Consider the following 20,247-nt stretch of genomic DNA (forward strand, 5'->3'; position numbering starts at 1 on the left):
ACTGAAACATTAGCTCCTCCATGTACTGGCTCTGTAACTTTGGGCTGTTCACTAATGTCCTACTTTGAGTTATCTTCTGAGTAAAGTGAGAATGTCCTCAACTGCCAAGCCACACAGGATGTTGAGCTCCAGTGAGCATCTCAGAAGAGAGGCTGTAGTGGTGAGGTCCAGTGACAGGTGCAAAGTGCTTGGTGGGCTTGCACCATCACACTCCCACAGGCCACATTCCCTCTCAGTCCTGCTATGTTCCCTTCGGAGCATTTAAATTCTTCAATCAAGAAGGCATTAGATCCCTACCAGAGCACCAGGCACATACCTGAAAAACTGTACCCTGCCCTCTCCTCAACTAATCTGCATTCACCCTAGGCCTCCTCTTCCCCGCACTGCCATGGCCCAGCAGTCCAGGCTCCTGACGCACCAACAGCCTGTGCTGGTCACTTCCTAAAGCCGCATTAAGTAAGTGTGAGAAGCTGTTGGACACACTGGGGAGCAGCTGCAGCCTATTAGGTACTTGATCCCAGCGGCTGCCACAAGGGCTGGTAAACATACAAAGCCTGATTTTAGCTTCAAGCAGCACAGACTAAATCTAATCCTATGTGACAGGTATAAAATATCTCAACAGCAGCTTCTTTGCCTTCTTTCCCCTCTATCCTACTTCTGTCCATGCTAGCCATCATCCATGCCAAATAAATGTATATATATATGAATATATTCTAGTTTGCTTTCAAATTATAAGCCCTTCAGAACCAGTGAGGTGGCTCAGAGGGTACAGGCACTTGCCATCAAGGCTGACAACCTGCGTTTGATCCTCAGAAACCCACATGGTTGGCAGAAGCAAACAGTCAACTCTTTCCAATTGTTCTCTGACCTCCACACTTGAAAAGTGGTGTGTATGTGTGTGTGTTCACACACACACACACACACAAAAAACAGTATGTAAATTTAATGCATATTTCAAAATGGATGAGTCCTTAATCTCATGTGTAGAGATTATTTGATTGGAAGACTGTAAACACCATGAGGACAGGGGTCACATGTTTGAGACATCCAGGACTATCTTGGTACCTAGTACACAAGAGGAAAGATACCCATTCAGACTGTTCCCTAGGATACCACTAACGTCTCTGACTGCCAATCCTGGCTCTACCCCACAGACATCTACTTCCAAGGGGTAAAGGACAAGCTCCAGAACACAGAGTCCTGTGTCAACAACAGGCCTGACCATCTCTCCTACACAGTCTGGCACACATTCAGGGAGCCATGCCAACCGTCTCAGCGGCCACTGCAAGTCTGTGGGCAATGTTGCTGGCCACTGGCCCTACAAAAGGCCTGGCCAGACCTTCCAAGTAAGAAATGCTACCTAGCTGCTTCTGTTCCCCTAAGTAACTGAGCTAGGCTGATATGGGAGCCTCTTATCTTCAGATCCCTAAAATCAGTCAGTGAGTCACACTGGCTTCCTCTTATGAAGTAATTCTACGTGGATCTTCTACCTGAAAAGAAGTACTCAAGTTGAGGATAAAGTTAGGCTACACTAAGGTGAGATCTGTGGCCTGCCCAGCTCTCGGAACGCAGCCACAGGAATCTGAATGGGGTTTGTCATCATGCTTAATGATAAAGTAATGGGACTGGACTGCCATCAGTTTTCTGTAGTGCACTAGAGCCTACCTACCAGTACCCAATTTTTAAGTATTCACTTATTCATTTATATTTAAATCTTGCCAAGGGGAGGAGGATTCTACTGGGCATAATATTCATGTCAGTAAAGTGAGGTGTGAAGTGTGAACCTCCATGGAAGTAAGGGGCGCGGATGGAAACATCAGAACACAAGAGCAGCATCAGCCACCCACTTCTTCAAAAGGCAAGAGGAAAAGAGGAAAATGCCCCCAGATCTTCACAGTTTTCCTTCCGTGCTATCTGACCTAAAGTCATGCTCATTGTAATGTCATTTCTATAAGCAGTCTTTTTGGGTAAAAATAAAAGAAAGGCTTGAGGAAGACAAGGGCTTTGTGTGTCAGCATGGTTTAAACAAAGAACATTGGTGGTTGGTGTTTTTTTTTTTAATATTTTTATTTAGTTTTAATTTATGTGCATTGGTGTGAGGGTGTCAGATCTTGGAATTACAGACAGTTGGGAGCTGCCATGTGGGTGCTGGGAATTGAACTCAGGACCTTTGGAAGAGCAGGCAGTGCTCTTAACCACTGAGCCATCTCTCCAGCCCCTGGTGGTTGGTTTTCACAATCTATCTTCATTAACTTCAGTCTTTAGATATTGCCAGATCGTTTATGTACCTGGGATTACGCATGAACTCCAGAGCTACAGCTGTCATTAGCAGGACCTGCATCCATCTTTTCACTGCCTCTGTCAGACAGTGGCTCAGATAAGATAGATAACCACATGTCAAGTCACCTCTGTACACACTGGCCTATAATATATAAATGTGAGTGTCTCCTAATGTAATCTGTCTTCTCTGGTCATGGTTTTACCTATGAAAATCTAAAGGCAATTGAGACAGACTCATGCACAGCCTCCTGCATCACCAAGTATACTTGAGACAGAGCAAAATGTTAAGACTGCTATGAGTGTTTGGTCCTAGCCTAGGAACTCAAAGGTGACTTAAGAGTTATGTCCTGTCAGCCGGGTGTGGTGGTGCACGCCTTTAATCCCAGCACTCAGGAGGCAGAGGCAGGAGGATTGATGTGAGTTCGAGGCCAGCATGGTCTACAAAGTGAGTCCAGGACAGCCAAGACTACACAGAGAAACCCTGTCTCGAAATCCCTCCCCCCAAAAAAAGAAGGAAGAAAGGGTAAAAGAGCTGATGGTGTGGTGTGATTTACAGTCTTAGCAACCATAGAATCTCTGAAGGTAACGAAGGTCAGGAAAAGAGAGCTCTAACATGCCAGACTGTCCACTTGTAATTTCTGTCCGAGGAGTCCTCAGTGGATAATGGACAGGTCACTAAGCTCACTCAACTCAGAAGGTGGCAAGCCTTCTAGACATAGACCCACAGGGCCACAGCTAGGTTCCACAAGGCACATTTTTTCTTCACATAATGGTTCAATTTTGACTCATTAGCATGAGCAAAATTATGTAGCAAGAAAATGCATGCAGGCTGGGCATGGTGATGCACACCTGTGATCTGGCACTCAGAAGCAGAGACCCTCAGACTGTAGTGAATCCCAGCCTGGGCAACAGGGCAAAACTGTCTCAAAAAATAATAAAATAATAAAAAAAAGGGGGGGGGGGGCGCTGGAGAGATGGCTCAGAGTTTAAGAGCACTGTATGCTCTTCCAGAGGTCCTGAGTTCAATCCCCCGCAACCACACGGTGGCTCATATCCATCTATAATGTGATCTGATGTCCTCTTCTGGCCTGCAGGTGTACATGCAGGCAGAGCACTGTATATATAATAATAAATAAATAATTCTTTAAAAATAATAGTAATAAAATAAATAAAAGATGCCACATGCATATTTCAAGAAGTCACTATACAGAGCTTCCCTAAGCAGAAGCATCCCAGGGCAGCTGAGTATCACAGCTCACACATGTAACTCCACCACTAGGAAATGATGAGAATTCCAAGGCCAGACTGGACTATCAAGTGAGTCCACACCAGTGAAAGCTACATAGTGAGGCAAAGTGAGAACCTGTCTAGGGTAGACAGGCACAGAGCTTGAGGCACAGGGCAGTGCTTCTCCCAAGTGTAGTCCCCACATCACCAACAGTACCCAGGAACTGACTAGAAGTGCATGTTCTTAAAGGGAGCAAGACAAAGAAAGGAAGGCAGGGAAGTCACTGAGCCTTGCCCTGGGTCTGTTGTGAATCTTAGGCAAGTCTTTGAAGTGACTCCAATACCACTAAAGGTCAAGAACCCAGGGTAGGAGTTGAGGGGCTTCTGGAGAGATGGCTCAGCAGTTAACTGCACTGACTGCTCTTGCAGAGGACCCAGGTTCAGTGTCCAGAGCCCACATGGCAGCTCATAACCATTTATAACTCCAGTTCAAGGGTACTAAAGCCCTCTTCCTGCCTCCTTGGGCATGTGGGTATATTTGGTACACATATATACACTCGGGTGCACACACTCATAAAATTTAAAAAAATAATAACAATAAAGTAAATCTTGGTAGGGGGGTGGGGTAGGGTGAGGCAAACCCAGGGAGAAGAAACTGGCAAACATGAGAAATAAGGAAAAAAATCTATATGCAAAACTTCGGGGAAATGTAACAGGGCCCACCAGGTGCATAAGGTGCCAGCACAGACTGAATGCCAAGCCCAGCAAGCATTAGTATGTCACATGCCTCCGTTCTATATAAATTTGTGTTCGTTTTTTGAGACAAGGTCTCACTATATAGCCCTGGCTGGTCTGTCTATGTAGACCAGGCTGGCCCATGGCTCACAAAGATACTCCTTCCTCTGCCTCCTGAGTGCTGGGATTAAAGGTGTGTACCACCATGCCCAGAACAATTACTTTTAAAGTTTGGTACCTAAGACTGAATTCCTAGTGAAGCATAGAGAATCTTCCAACACAGAAGCTTAAGAAACAGCATGCATGTTCATCTCTAAAAGGTAGCCCTTCGGGCTAAGGCTACAGTTTAGCTACTATGGTAACTAGTGTAATGACAGTGTGCCCACCCCACCCCCAGCCTCACACATTTGAATACCTGGTACCCAACTGGTGAAACAGCTGAGGAAGGATTAGGAGGTCTGGTCTTATCACTGAGGGTGGGCTTTGAGGTTTCCAAAGCCCACACCATTGCCAGTTAGCTCCTCTTCTCATGGTCTCCCTCATTTGTACCTCTCTCCTGCTCCTCTCCTTCTTTCTCCTCTAACCCCTCATGCTTGTGGATCAGATGTAAGTGCTCAGCTACTGCCCCAGCACCATGCCTGCCTGCCTGCCGCCATGCTTCCACAATGATATTCATGTACCCCACCCCTCTGGATCTGTTGAGCCCTGAATTAAATGTTTCCTAGTATAAGTTACCTTAGCCATGGTGTTCTGTCATGGCAAATGAAAAGTAACTAAGAGCCTGGTGAAGCATCTGCCAGGTAGGATCTAAGTCTGATCCCAGCATCCACATAAAGCTGGTGCAGGGGCACACATATAGCCCAGTGCTGGGGGTAGATGGAGGCCCCCTGGAGTTCAACTGTCAGCCAGTCTACCTTAACTGGCAGGTTCCAGGTCAGCCAGAGACCCTGTCTCAAAGGAGGCAGATGGTGTTCCTGAGGATGACACCTGAGGTTGCAGTCTGGCCTCCACACGAACATACACCCACAGGGGCTAATAATGTAGCCCAGTTGACAGAGCGCTTGCCTAGCATGTACCAAGTCTCTGCATTCAACTCCGAGTATTGCAGTAAAAGAAATATATAGGGAAAAAAAATAGGCCTTTCTCCTACCTACTATCTTTTTTTTTTTTTTAAGTTTTTAATAAAGCCCAAGTGTGCAGGTTTCGCTGAGGTTTATTTTTTGTTGTTGTTGTTGTTTGTTGCTTTGTTCTTGTTTTTTAATACGTACAGGGTTTTTCCTGAATGTATGTCTGTGTACCACATTTGTGCCTGGTACCGGCAGAGGCCTGAAGACTGTGTCAGATGCCCCTGGAACTGGAGTTACAGGTGGTTGTTAACCCTCCTGTGGATGGCAGGAGTTGAACCCAGGTCCTCCTAACCACTTAACCACCTCTCTAGCCTTCATATGTGTTTTTAAGAGCAGTAAGCTACCTAAAATGATTAGTTGGGCTTTATTTAAGCAAGGTTCATAAAATCTCTAACAGTTACCCAAATCTCATTATCTATATGCCTTTTAGGGTATCAAATGCAGAGGAAGAGACATTGGCGTACAGATTTTTACAGACCTTAGAAGAACAGATTTGCCCCACCCAAAAAAAGTTTAGAAACCACTACCCACCCAGACATGATTGTGCACAAAAGTAATCTCAGAGATCAGGAGGTGGAGACAGCAGCATTAGAAAATCAAGGAAAGCATTGGCTACACAGTAATTCCAGACTGGCCTACATTCCATGAGCCCATCTAAAATAAAATAAAATAAAATAAAAAATTCTACTGACCCATGGGTTAGTTTAAGAGATTAAGGGACTAGGTTGTTTATCTCAACACAACATTAAAATACTTGGGTTCAACTTTTAGGTCAGCAAGTCTCAGAATCCTTTCCTGTCCTCCTAGGGCTACAGAAAGAGTAAAGGGGGATCAGACATGGAAACACTTCCCTGTGCTTGGCACATAACAAAAACTTTTATAACAATGTTACCACTAAACAAAATGTATTCCAGAGTACAGAGTGTTTAGCAGCCCAGCCACTTGCTAGCAGGCACTTGTAATACTAGGAAACCCATTTTGTAACTTAAAACCGATACACTTCAAACTTGCTACTGTTCTCGGCGAGGGACACAATGTAGCACAAGTTTAACCCCCACCCCAGGCAGAAAAGCACCGCTTTGGTCCTCCGCCACCACCCTGCCCTGCTCCAGCGTCACCAGCATAAGAAGATCATGACTCCACAGCCGTATCTGCTCACACCCTGACCTGTGAGCTGCAGGTCAGTAACTGCCATGCCTCGTTTGCAGATATTGCTGTACATGTAAGGTACTTTACTCATTAGATGTCAATCTGAAGAAACAGACAAGGTCCTAAGGTCACATGTCTTTTATATGTATGTAAATACGTGTATCCTTTTACTCTTTCTCATTAAAGTTGACAGTCAATCAGTAATTTTTAGCAACTACAGGATTAAGAAGTAAAAAGAGAAAAAAATTAATCTCGCATTACTTTATGGGAAATCTCAGTGCAATTTAAATGAATATTCACACCAAAAAATTGAGTATGCACTAAAAAACTATTACATAGTTATCAACTGATGATCTATGATTTTTAAAGGCACATGTGCACAAATAACCAAATATCTTCAGCTACTACTTATATGGCCAATAAGACTTGTCTTCAAAAGGGAGCTTTATAAAAGAACATTCAAGAAAACATTGTTTAAATGATAAACAAGCTCACCCTCCCATGCAGCCCACGAGTCACTCATTTTTTTTTTTGGTCATTACTGAACTGCTAACATAGAGTCCAGACCAGTTAACATGGCTCAAAATATCCACTAAAGCTCAGGAAGGCCCTGAATCAATCACAGCGATCTGGCACTCAAGGATATCCAGTCCATTCCAGGAGAAGCTCATGTTAGCTTAGGATGGTACTGGAATTAAAAAACAAACATATCCGCAGCCTCGAAAACTTCAAAGGGGGACAGAACAGCTGCATTCGAAGCTCAAAGAACTCAACCACAACTTCACAAATAGGCTAGAAGATAGCTTAAGAAAGGTCTCTGCAATCAATTACAAATTCAAAGAAGCAAATAGGCAAAATGATGCCTTCAGCCCATGATCCCCTACCTCTTCGGCACACAGAAGCAGATTTCTCCCCAAAATAAACAAATAAATAAACAAATATGCACAGGGTATCTATCCTCAAGGACAGAATACACAGGTTTAGCTACTATAGGGCAAGATGTTGGGATGCACAGATAAATTAGTTTGGGACTCCTCGCTTCTGGCAATTCTGTTTCCAGGAAGCATTACACATTCAGGTTTGTGTTCCATCGGCCCTGGTCAGACTGCTCCATTCTATCTCACAAGTGAAGCCAAGCCCGCACAGAAAGCATCACACCACAGCAACAGCAGGACCAGGCAACTCTGCTCTTCAAGCAGCGAGCAAGAGTGCTGCTGAGACACAAGGCTGCACACTTCAGCTTACTGAAAATATGCAGGGAAGCTGGCAGCCTGCTTCTGAACTAGGAATTTAGGGACATCCAAGTGTTCACGACACCAAGAAATGCATGAAGCTGAGAGAGCTTACATCATCTGCCCTTCTCGCCCTGTGATGTAAAGGTGTTTTTAGAGAAGATATTAACTTTAGTAAGAAGGTAGTTTCTGTTCGCATCCTCTATAAATACCCCTTACGTTTACACCAGGTGGTTAGAGGAGTCTGAGGAGCCTCGTTTGCCTGATGTATGACTGTTAAAGGGGCATTTCCTTACAAAACTCTAAATCAGTTTTCCTATTTGCATATCCCAGGTTTATTCTGTGGTGTTCGACTATAAGAATCACAGGTGGGTTGCTCAGTAAATCAGGGGCTCCCAGAAGACTAGGCTCTGTGATGCTTCCTGGAATTTACCGCTGCTGCACTTTCCCGGCCTGTTTGAATGCAGATGATGCCAACTTGATCCTAAAGTTATAAATCAAAATATCTTGGAAGAGCATTAGTCTATTTTAGTACTTTCACAGCTTATTCTACGTAAAGTGAAGTGTTAATTCTATACTTGGTTTGCTTGTTTTTTTTTTTTTTTTTCTAAGTATGGGTTTCAGCATTTTTCTTCAGTGAATGCCATCAGTTTTATGGAAAAATACAAAATACTTTGTAATCTAATTTGAACCAAAACACGCATGCTGCTTTAAGAAACAAAAACATACAAACCAAATGCACCCTGTCCAAAATTACACACATACATACATGCATGCATACACACACACACACACACACACACACACACTCACCTTGGCCAAATGATTCTCTACAATCACTTAATAATAGGCCAGCTTTAACCAAATAACAAATGACTGGAACCAGTCAGCCCTCAATTCCAGTGTTGTCTCAGACTAGGGGGAGGGGGGGGGTGTGACCTTGGGCAAATTACCCCCAATTTCTCCAGGCCTCAGTTTCTTCATCCTTTGTCCAGAAGCAAAGAGAGGATGGCTGCGAAGCACTTCCAACAGTGTCCAGACACACAGAGGCTGCCCCTATCCCCTAAAACGTTAGCTGCGGTTACCGGTGGCCCACTCCCCCTACCCCCACCCCAACCCCGACGTCTCTTCCATCCCAAATCCAAAATACACGAAGCCAAACTCTTTTAACCCACAACACAAAGAAAGTGCTTGGACTCGAGAAAAATAAAATAAAATTAAATAAATAAAAAAGATGTCTGGGACGGGGCAAGCTGCGGGTCCCTCCAGTTCCTCAAATGAATGAATGAGCATCCAGCAGCGGCTGGGCAAGTAGCTGTCTCTAACGAGCACCTCTGCCGACTTGAAGGTAACTGTCTCTCAGCATCAATTAAACACCTCCAAGTACACCCGGAGCCAGGCACCCGGGCCGGGCATACACTCACCGAGACAGCGGGCGCTGGGCAGCCTCGGGTACCCACGGGCGGCCTCCATTCATTCTCCACCCCAACCCCCGGGGGAGGCTGCTGTCGAGCCTCGGGCCGCGGCCCCACCCCCAGGTCTCGCTGCTCCGCCCGGGGTCTCTGACCTGCTCCGCGCACCCCCCGCCGGAGCCTGTCACCGCAACAAGCGGGGCCACCTCAGGCCCCAAGCTGCAGCCATCCGTCCCTCCGGAGGGGCCAGGCCCGCCTCAGCTCCCCGGGGCACCGCCAGCCTCAGCCGAACCCCCCGCCAGAGCCAGTGCGCGATGAGGGCGAAAGAGAAGCTCTCCCCGAACCCCCTTCTCCAAAACCCCCGGCTGAGCCAACGCGCCCCGCAGCCTGAGGCCACGTTGCCAGGGTTGTCCCGGAAAGCCCACAAGGAAAAGAAGGGGGAACACCCCCGTACTCACCCACCGTCTCCTCCCCCTCAGCTGTTTACCTCACAGTCCCTCCAGCCTACAGGGCGCCGCCATCTTGGACGCGCAGCACCTCCCCCTGGCGTGAAGCGTCCCTGAACGGCGGAGGCCTCCGCTATGAAAAGGAGTCCCCATCGAGGGAGTCCCACCTACGCCCCGAACTTAATACCAGATGACCAAAGTCTCAGCCTTCTCCAGATGGGACAGGTTATACCACTTATGACGACACGAGACGGCCGAGAAAAATAAAATCGAAAGAGATGTTTTTAATATAGGGGGCGGGGACGGCGGAAGGATCGCGAAGGTGTGAGGAGGACCCTCGCAGAGAGATCTTGTGACTCTGAAGGAGGCCGAAAGAAGTGCCGGTGCGGGGGGCGGAGCCACGCAGGCGGCCGAGGGGTGGGGTGGGGAGGGGCGGCCACGTGACGGTAACAGGCGGCGCTCTCGGGAGCAAGCAAAGTCACAAACAAGCCGGCCGGGCTAGGACCGTCAGAGTCAGGTGCCTCTTGCCCTTGGCACACCTGCCACCTTTGCGGGGGGGGGGGGGGATCTCCCTGTGGGCGTTCCTATTTCCCAAGGAGCCTCTGGGGTCGGCGTGGATGGACGGACTGTCAATCACAGCAAAAAGGATGGGTTTCTTCTTCTTCTTTCTTCTTCTTCTTCTTCTTCTTCTTCTTCTTCTTCTTCTTCTTCTTCTTCTTCTTCTTCTTCTTCTTCTTCTTCTTCTTCTTCTTCTTCTTCTTCTTCTTTCTTTTCTTTTTCTTCTTCTTTCTTCTTCTTCTTCTTTCTTCTTCTTTTCTTTCTTCTTCTTCTTCTTTCTTCCTTCTTTCTTTGTCTTTCTTCTTCTTCTCGTCTTCTTCTTTTTCTCTTCTCTTCTCTTCGTTCTTTCTTCTTCTCTTCTTCTTCTTCTTCTTCTTCTTCTTCTTCTTTCTTCTTCTTCTTCTTCTTCTTCTTCTTCTTCTTCTTCTTCATTTTTTTTTCTTTGCAGAGTTTGTACAGTGGCTTCACACCTAGCCTTAGGCAGAGGAGGCAAGTTGTAAAGTCAGAACACCTTGATTTACCTGTATGCCGTCACAAGGGGTCAAGTCTTCTCAAGCCTCAGTTTTCTTCCCCTGAAGTAGCGAAGAAAAGGAACAACAAGCTGCCCCGTGTAAAAGTGCTAAACACTGGGTCCCGTGCCTAGTGAGTGCTCACTGGCAGGATAGGATAAACGAGAGGGAGAGCAAGCCTACCTGTAGTGTGGATCTTTTTATTGGAACATCAGAATGTACTTGGTATTTGTACGCTTTTGTTTACATCTTTTTTTTTTTTTTTTTTTTTAATTTAGGTTGTCCGAGACAAGAGTTTCTCTGTGTAGCCCAGGCCATCCTGGAGCTTGCTCTGTAGACCAGGCTAGCCTCGAACTCATAAAGCTCCACCTGCCTCTGCCTCCCGAGTGCTGGGAAAGGCGTGCGCACCACCGCCCGGCTATATTTAAACTTACATAATGAATGCTAATAAAAGATGACAGGCAGGAGCCGAAGAGACAGTTCTGCAGTTAAGAGCAGTTGCAGCTTTTGCAGAGGACAGGGTTCTGTTCCCGGAACCCATACGGTGGCTCACAACCACCTGTAACTCCGGTTCAAGCAGATCCAATGCTCTCTTCTGGACCCCTTGGGAACTATAACCGATCGCCTGAACATACATACACGGCGGTTAACTAAGAGGAGGAGAGGCATCCACAACAAAATAAAAATGGACCTCAAAGTGGTTAAATATGCATAAATGTGCAAAAAAAAAAAAAAAGTACCACAAAGACTATGGCAGTATCAGTAGCACTATAGATGTTTTATTTACTTCTGAGACAGAGCCTGAGGCTATGCAGCCCAGGCTAGTTTTGAACTAGAGAGTCTCTTGATTGAGCCCTTTCTCTCCACTTCTTGGAGTACAGGAGTGAGCTACTGTCCTCGCTTGCTGTTGATGCTGGGTTGAAGATCATGAGGAAAAGGGTTTATTTCTTCTTACAGTTTACAGTCCATCATGAAGAGAAGAAATGGCAGGAGCTCCAGACAGGACCCTGGTATGCTTATGGCTCCCTCAGCTTGGTATTTTATACAGTGTAGGAACACGTACGTCCCCAGGCAAGACACCACTCACAGTAATTCCAGGCCAGTCTGGTGGAGGCCTTTTTCTCAGTTGAGATTACCTCTTCCCAGATGATCCCAGCCTATGTCAAGTTAACAAAACAAAAATCCAAAACTTACCCAGTGCAAATACTTACTGTCAGGTTGGATTTTACATTAGGGTTAGTTTTTGTGAAATAGAAATAGACGTAGGAGAGGTGGCTGTAAAGAAAATAACATTTGACACACAGGGAACCAGGAGAACTGATGTGCAGGGAAAAAAATCTTGGTGAGTTCTGGAAATAAGTTTAGGAGACTTGTTGGGTCCTAACACAGGACAGCCTGGGAGCGGGGAACAGGTGCCTGAGCGAGTGGGGGCTGCCAGAACGCTGACGCCCTGAGTGGGTTTGCCTCTGATAAGAGTCCTCTTTGAGGATTAGAAAAATGCATTCTTTCTAGCCCACTGGCTACATGAGCAGAGGCCAGCCCGTATCTCACTTACCCTTCTCTCCTGTGGTCCTTGGAGCAGCAAACGGCCTTTTCAGCATAAGGTCTTGGGCCATGCAGGCTTCCTAGGAAGGTAGCAATGACAGGAGGACGTTGTCCCTGATTGGCTGTTGTCACAGAGGCAGATGGGAGGAGTTCTAGATTCCAGGCAGAGTTTGGATGCTGTTTTCCCACCACACTACCTGGGAAAGCCATAGTCTCCTCACCCGCGCAGCAAAGAGTGATGCCTAAAGAAGTGGGGACAAATCCAGTATGCCTTTAACTGGAGACAGTACAGAACCTCACTCTGTTACTGTCAAGTTTGTTCATGCTGTGTTCACTGTGGGCAGAGCATTTATTAGTTCCCAGACGTGCCCCACGTCTTGTACATTTCAGCTGCCCAAGCACAAGCCCCTTGGGAGAGGTTCAGGGAAAGAGAATCCTGATCCTTCCATTTCACTGGTCCATAAGCCATGTCACAAGAGCAGCTTCTTGCCTTCCCGTTCATGCTAATGTGAGGACCCAAGTATGCTCAGATGTTTCTGAGACCACCAGTGGCCGGGAGGCTTACTGTGGTTAAAGAATGGGATTGCGGGGGAACCAGACGGTCCCCCACTCCCTACCCTGTTTCCCTCAGCTTACTGACCTCACGGGAATGGAATGTTCTCCAAGGCGGAGGGGCACAGTGAGGTGCTGAACTCAAGGATGCTGGCTCTCAGAGAGGCCGCAGCCACATTGTTACTGTTTATACAGTGTCTGGAAAAAGAATGGTAATTGTTACCAGGACATAGACCACCAGGGACTGTGGAGGGGAGGCCAAGAAGCCAGGCAGATATTGACAGCCTGGCCAGGAGCTGTTTTATCAATCCGGGCTTTTCTAGATTGATTGTTATTTCTGAAAAACTGTTCCTCAGACCCATCTCCTTCCACACAGCACCCTAGAGCCCCACCCCCTGGGGCAGGAGCTTCCTAAGTGTGGCCAGTGTGGGCAGGTGATGTTGATTCCGTGCAGACAGTGGGCATCTGGCACCTTAGTCTGTGCAGAATCTCTCCTGTCTGTTTGTACTGGCGGCCCCGGGCATCATAGTGCGGGCCACCGAACACACATCATGCTTCATCCATGCAAGATTCTTATCATTGGCCCCTGGTTAATCATGTGATTGGAGCTGTTGTATAGAACTGTCTTACCAGAACAACTGCCAGCTGTGCCTGCTTGTAAATGACCACACCATAGGGGCTTGTTGACTTGACACAGGAGGAGTGGACAGAGAGGGTCACTGCATCCTCACAGGCGTTTCTAGCCACTCCTTCTAGCCAGTTGTATGCAGCTTACTGTAATGGCCCATGGCTTGGGGTCTCACAGAAGGGCTAGGATATATAAGCTGGGAAGACAATGGGCAGAGGGTTCTATGTACGCAGGCATGGGGGAGTCATCTGGTACAGCCCTTCCATCATGGCTAGTTAACGGTTATCCATGCTTCTGCCATACCGCCTCAGCCATGGTCTCGTAAGCCTCTTAAACTCATTGGTTCGCTACAGTGAACTTTGGTGGAGCCTAACTTTGGTTGTTGAGACTTTGGAAGGAGGCCTTGCTTGGTCTCCTGCTCCCACCCCAAGGAAAAAAAGTCCTGTGAAGGAGCCTAACCAATAAGAGTGCCTCCTTGAGTGTTTAAATACAGGCATGCTAGAAGATAGTGTTCTCTTTCTCCTGGGTTCACTAGACCAGGACAAGGAGCCTATGGCCTCCCCCTTTCTCTGTACTGTGCAGCAAGCTACACAAGAATTCCAGCCTCAGAGAGTCACCAAGGGCCTAGGAGATCATTTTTGCCATTTAAGCATAAGAGTTTATATTTGGAGCCAGGTGTGGTAGCGCACGTCTTTAATCCCAGCACTTGGGAGGCAGAGGCAGGCGGATCTCTGTGAGTTCAAGGCCAGCCTGGTCTATAGAACGAGTCCCAGGACAGCTAGAGCTGTTACACAGAGAAACTCTGCCTAAAAAAAAAAAAAAAAAAAAGGAGTTTACATTTGACCCCCAGAGAACCCACATGAAAAAGCCAGGCATAGTGGCACACCCTTGTGCCCTTGTGATCTCATCCCTTGGGAGGCAGAAGATGGGTAGAAAGGCCACACAGCTGACCACAATTCCACAGCACCCTGGGAACAGAGAAGAAGCCCCATGAGTCTCGCTGGAGGAGACAAGAGCCCTGGCCAAGAAAAGTACAGATTTAATGACAAGAGACCAGAAGTCCTAAAAAAGAAGGGCAGCTGTAGGACACAGGCCATTGACTACAACCTGGCTGTGCCTCCTGCTTGCCTGTGGAATACACTACTGTGCTTTTTTTTAATGCATTACTTTTACTGACAGTGTCTTTGGACAAGCACCACAGGCCCACTGCCACAAAGAACCTTGTCTTTCCCTGGATCTCAACTCCCAAGTTGATGGCCATGAGGACCTCCATGACACTACAGGAGAAGGGCTGCTCTGAGCTTGCCCCCCACGCCCACGTCCACCTGTTTCTTCAGCCCCACCCTGTGCTCACAGGAGAAAGGGGTATGGGTCTGTCTCCCACCAAATTTAACTGTTCACTACTCCCAGTCTGTAGGACAACCCCTTTTAAACATCTCAGTTCAAGGTTAAAAACCCAGACCCGGAGCGGTTGCCTGTAACCCCAGGGGATCCAATACTCTCTGCTGGCAACCCTGAGCACCTTTACTCACAAGCTTAGTGAATTAAAGTCTAGTTGTTTGACTCTTTTGTCTTTGCTTTAATAAAGTGTAGTCCGGCCTTTTGCAAGCCAGAGGCCCCCTTCCCCCCTCTGGAAGGGATGCAGATTTCTCTTGTCTCAACCCAGCTGAGGGTGCTTCCTCCCTTCCCAGAAGGTCTCCTTCGTGACTGGTTTGCAGGACGGAGCATTCTTCAGCTAGCCTCCAGAAGGCTGAGGAAAACTCTGTGGCCAGATTCTCAGCCCAGCCTCCTGGAGAAAGGAACTCACAGAAGCTCTGTCTTGAAACAAAAGCCAAAAGCCAAAAACCAAAAACCAATCCACACACACACACACACAAAATGCACTATTATAGCATTATTATTATTTGTTTTTATTACTGGTTTTTCAAGACAGGGTTTCTCTGTGTAGCCTTGACTGTCCAGGACTCACTTTGTAGACCAGGCTGGTCTCGAACTCACATCGATCCGCCTTCCTCTGCCTCCCAAGTGCTGGGATTAAAGGCCTGAGCCACCACGCTCAGCCTACTATTACAGCTTTCTAATTAAAAGGAAAGGGGAGATAAAATGTGAAATCCAAGTGCTTGGAGAATTGGCTCATAGTTAAGGGCACTTGTCCTTGTGGAAGACCCAGGTTCAAGTCCCCACACCCACACGGAGGCTCACCACTTCCTTGGGCATCAAACATTCAAATGATGTACAGATGCAGACACACAAAATTAAAAAAAAAAAATCTTTAAAACATGGATATGTGGCACACACCTTTAATCCCAGCACTTGAAAGGCAGAGGCAAGCAGATCTCTGACCACCAGAGGCACCTGCGGTATCACGTGCTCCTGAGGCAGGCACTGAAACAAGGAGAGAGCTTTGTCCCACACCTGCCATTCTCAGGATGAGATTTCCAGGGTTTGAACAGGCTCCATCTCCATCCCATACCAATTCCCATGGAGACACGGTCCACAAGCCCCATAGGATCCCTCAGCCAAGAATCTAAGAGGGTCTCTTAATTTTTCTGATGAGATTGTAGATAAACTTGTAGCTCTTCCAGGGGACCCGACTTTAGTTCTCAGTACGCACTCTAGGCAGCTGGCAACAGCCTATAACTCCAGCACTAGGGAATCTGACACCCTCTTCTGGCCTCAGCAGGCACCCATATACAATAGGCATATACTCTGACATACACACACATACATAAAAGAAATCTTTAAAGATATATACTTTGCTATCCTTCCTGTAGGTTTCTAGGACCCTCTGGATCCTTCTATTTCCCTATTCTCCCATGCTTCTCTCACCTAGAGTCCCAATAGGATGTCCTCCCCTCTATCCCACTTTCCTGGTAAGTGAAGACTTTCATGGGACATATCCCTTGGGCTAGTGTCAAGAAGAGACTTGATATCCTATGAGCATATACAGGGGAAGAGGTCCCCCTCAGTCACAGTCATAGGGGAAGGGAGTAAGGGGAAAATGAGAGGGAGGGAAGAATGGGAGGATACCAGGGATGGGATAACAATTGAGATGTAATATGAATAAATTAATTTTATTTATATATATATATATATGTTGCATCTGGTGCTCTATGCTTCTATCACTTCTAAATAGATTTTAAACCACAATAATAACATTATTTTCACCTTCGAGAATCGATTGTGTGATGAGTGTAGTGGTGCCTGTCTTTAATCCTCGCCCTCAGGAGGCAGAGTCATGTGGATCTCTGGGTTTGAGGCCCACTGGTCTATAGAGCAGGACAGCCAGGGCTATATAGAGAAATACTGTCTAAAATAAAAATAAAGAATCACATTGGGGCCTACAGAGATGGCTCCATGGTTAAGGGTACCTGCTCCTCTTGCAGAGACCCCAGCTTGGTTTCCAGCACCTACGTAACAGCTATAGTTCCAAGAGATATGACACCCTCTTCTGAACTCCAAGGGCATCTGCACACATACATGCATATTTCTCAACACAGATGTATGTGTGTGTGTGTGTGTGTGTGTACATAATTAAAACTTTTTTTTTTTTACATTTTTACTATTTATTTATGGGTTTATTTGGTTGTTTGGTTGTTTGGTTGGTTGGTTTGTGTGTTTGAGACAGGGTTTCTCTATGTAGCTCTGGCTGTCTTGGAACTCCCTCGGTAGACCAGGCCTGCCTCTGCTTCCCAAGTGCTGGGATTAAAGGCATGTGCCACCGTCACCCAATCTTATTCAAAGCGCTCTCCCAGAACATCCAGAATAATGCTCGATCACACTTGATCCCTCAATAGTACAGGAGAGAGCCTTGTGGACCTTATAGACACAAGTTAGAGACAGGAAAGTTGAGGGAATTACAGTATGGCCCAGCACGTGTTGCAGCAAACTTTGCAAAGGCGTTCAGAGGAAACTTCTCTGGTAGGTATAACTGAGTCATTTGGGTGGTGGCACACACTTGAGATCCCAGTACTCAGAAGGCAAAGGCAGGTAGATCTCTGAGTTCAAGGCCAGCCTGGTCTACACAGTGAGTTCCAGGACAGCCTTGGCTACACAGAGAAACCCTGTCTTGAAAAAGAAAACGGAGTCACAAGAGTCTTACCTCAGTCGTCAGTTAATAGCCCTGCATAGGGACCGCTGGAGATGTGAGCAGGCCAGCATGTGACAGCATTTGACCTTGATGTCTGCTGGGGTGTGGAGAGTGGATAGAAGGGTCAGGACCATTTCAGTCCGGACCAGCGAGCTCCAGTTTCAGTGAAAGATCCAGTCAAAAACAAACAAACAAATGGAACCAATGTGGGGGTTAATAGAAGAAATACTTGAAGCTCAGCCTTTGGCCTCCATGTGAGCATGGATGCACTAGTGCACCTCTCCACACACACACACAGAGAGAGAGAGAGAGAGAGAGAGAGAGAGAGAGAGAGAGAGAGAGAGAGAGAGAGAGAGAAGAGTAAGGAAGAGGAGGAGGAGGAGGAGGAGGATGGAGGGAGGAGGAGGAGGAGGAGGAGGAGGAGGAGGAGGAGGAAAAGAGAGCGTGTGTATGTGTAAAGGTCATGGGGTGCTGGATTCCAACAGAGACACTGTAGAAGAAAACCTTTGAGGAAAGAGGGGGGCGGGGAACCTTTGGGAAACAGTGTCAGTAAGCATGAAGGCTGGCTATTGGGCAGCTTTTAGGAACTGTCCATCTTTTGTATGCTGGTGTGATAAACAGTGATCCTGTTTTTAGGAGAAACACACTCAAATGTGGATGCAGTGTCATGGTGCCTGTATCGTCTAACTAAACATGTTACATAAACTTCTATGTGCACCTACTGCGAAAAGGCATATTTAGCAAATACTAAGATCTAATGTAGATGGTGGATGCAGAGTGTTCATGAGCTGTGGCTTATTTGCTTTTCTGTTTGAATTCTTCTTCTTCTTCTTCTTCTTCTTCTTCTTCTTCTTCTTCTTCTTCTTCTTCTTCTTCTTCTTCTTCTTTGGTTTTTCGAGACAGAGTTTCTCTGTGTAGCATTGGCTGTCCTTGTAGACCAGGCTGACCTTGAACTTACAACAATCCACCTGCCTCTGCCTCCCTAAATGCTGGGATTAAAGGCGTGGGTCACTAAGCCCTGAGTGTTTGAAATTTTTATACAAAAACAAAAACCTTTAGAAGATATTTGAAGATAAAAATGTAGTCACACTCTCACACGCTCACTTCTGACCAAATCCAGCTGGAGAGAAAGCGTAAGGTCTCATGGCAGCCCCTGCTTGCAGAAGGAGATGCAAATTGCATGCAAATCCTGGCTTCCCTGTTGACTCTGCCCTGGCCCTGTGCTCTCATCCTTTCCTAGTTCTGATCTGCATGGAAGTGGAGTCACTGGGGCAGATGGGGACAGATGCACTAACTCTGCTTCCTCCACCCTTCTTCCAGCTAGGTAGATGTGGGGAACCCGCTCATAACCACAGTAAATTTCTCTGTCTGAAACCACCACACACACACACACACACAGAGACAGACAGACAGACACAGACAGAAAGAGAGACAGACAGACAGACAGAGAAAGAGAGAGAGAGAGAGAGCTACTAGGTGCATTCATGTGTCACACACTTCAGTAAGTGCGTGCTGTCCATTATGATGGCATCTTTTTTTTTTTTTTTTTAGATTTATTGATTTGTTATATATACAGTGTTATGCCTACATGTAAGCCAGCAGGCCAGAAGAGGGCACCAGATCTCATTATAGATGGTGCTGGGAATTGAACTCAGGACCTTTGGAAGAACAGCTAGTGCCCTTAACCTCTGAGCCATCTCTCCAGCCCCTCGTGGTGGCACCTTGTGATGGTGGCCCTCCTGCTTAGGCCAATGTGGCCTTGACCATGGTGTCAGTATACCCGGGGACTAGGGCTTGGAGCCCCATTATAGAATTCTATTAACCATATTCCCAGTAACCCCGAAATGCTCCCTAGGACCAAGAAAAGAGTCCCAGCAGTCCCTTCACAGTCTTGGACACTGTCTGGGACACTCACTTTCTCCTCTGCCTCCTGCAGCCTCAGGGGGGAATTTCTAGGAGTCTCTGGGGACAAAGCAAAGACGGAAGTCACTGGAAGTTTATAGAGCAGTAACCAAGCACCAGGTGTTTCATTAATGATCAACCCACCATGTAAATTCACACAGGCCGCCCAATGGGACCCAGACTGACACTGTCTGCCCAGTCCTCCCCACCCCCAGCTGCCATAGCTGCTCTCGTGATGCCGCCCACAGAGCTCATTTTCCTCTCGCCACTGACAAACACCACACCTGCCCTTGCACACCGGGCATCAGGACAAACCCTCATCTGTGTGGCATGGCTTCGAGATTCTTGAGGAAAATCCACAGACTTTCTGGATGCCACGGAAAGAAGCCATTGCGGGGAAGGGCCGGGCAGGCTTCTCAACAGACTTCCTAAACCCAGAAACAGGGGCTGTTGGAGGTGTCAGGAGAAAGATTTGAACTCTGCTCCCCATCACACTGCTCTCCCCTGCCCATCGTGGCAGTCCACTAGACCAGAGGTTCACCCGAGGGTCTCTCCCAGAATGTTGTCCCACGGGGGATTGTGGGAGGACTTTGAAGAGCTGTTTCTCCACCTGGGGAGGATTCTTCAAGCCACATGGGCTACCCAGGCAAATGTCAGTAAGGATGAGGTTGAATTGAAAAGGTGGAGAGGGAGGAAGGAGACAAGGAGATGGAGACACGGTGAAGAAAAGGAGAAGACAGAAAAATTTAAAAAGTAACATTGTGTATATAAATCTGCATTTCTGTCTGATCATACAGTAAGTATTCTTGTGAGTCAAGCAGTGCCTTTCAACTCCTTTTGTTTTCAGACTTTTGC

The 20,247-nt window shown here is 47.0% G+C and overlaps 1 protein-coding gene across 9 annotated transcripts in view; it reads right to left on the minus strand.

Moving 5' to 3' along the window:
- Positions 1–9,737, minus strand: part of Tsc1 (TSC complex subunit 1) — a 46,001-nt gene extending 36,264 nt beyond the window's left edge. For 4 of the 9 annotated variants that reach the window (XM_051166997.1, XM_051166995.1, XM_051166999.1 and 1 more), the window contains exon 1: positions 9,621–9,715. The gene's annotated coding sequence lies outside the window, so the exon portion shown is untranslated. Of the gene's footprint in view, positions 1–9,620 lie in introns of all 9 variants that reach the window. The other 5 variants (XM_051166996.1, XM_051166993.1, XM_051166994.1 and 2 more) reach the window with 4 other exon arrangements.
- Between the last annotated feature and the right edge of the window lie 10,510 nt (positions 9,738–20,247).

The sequence above is a fragment of the Acomys russatus genome, chromosome 24 (assembly GCF_903995435.1).
Source record: "Acomys russatus chromosome 24, mAcoRus1.1, whole genome shotgun sequence".
In the NCBI taxonomy this organism is placed as follows: domain Eukaryota; kingdom Metazoa; phylum Chordata; class Mammalia; order Rodentia; family Muridae; genus Acomys; species Acomys russatus.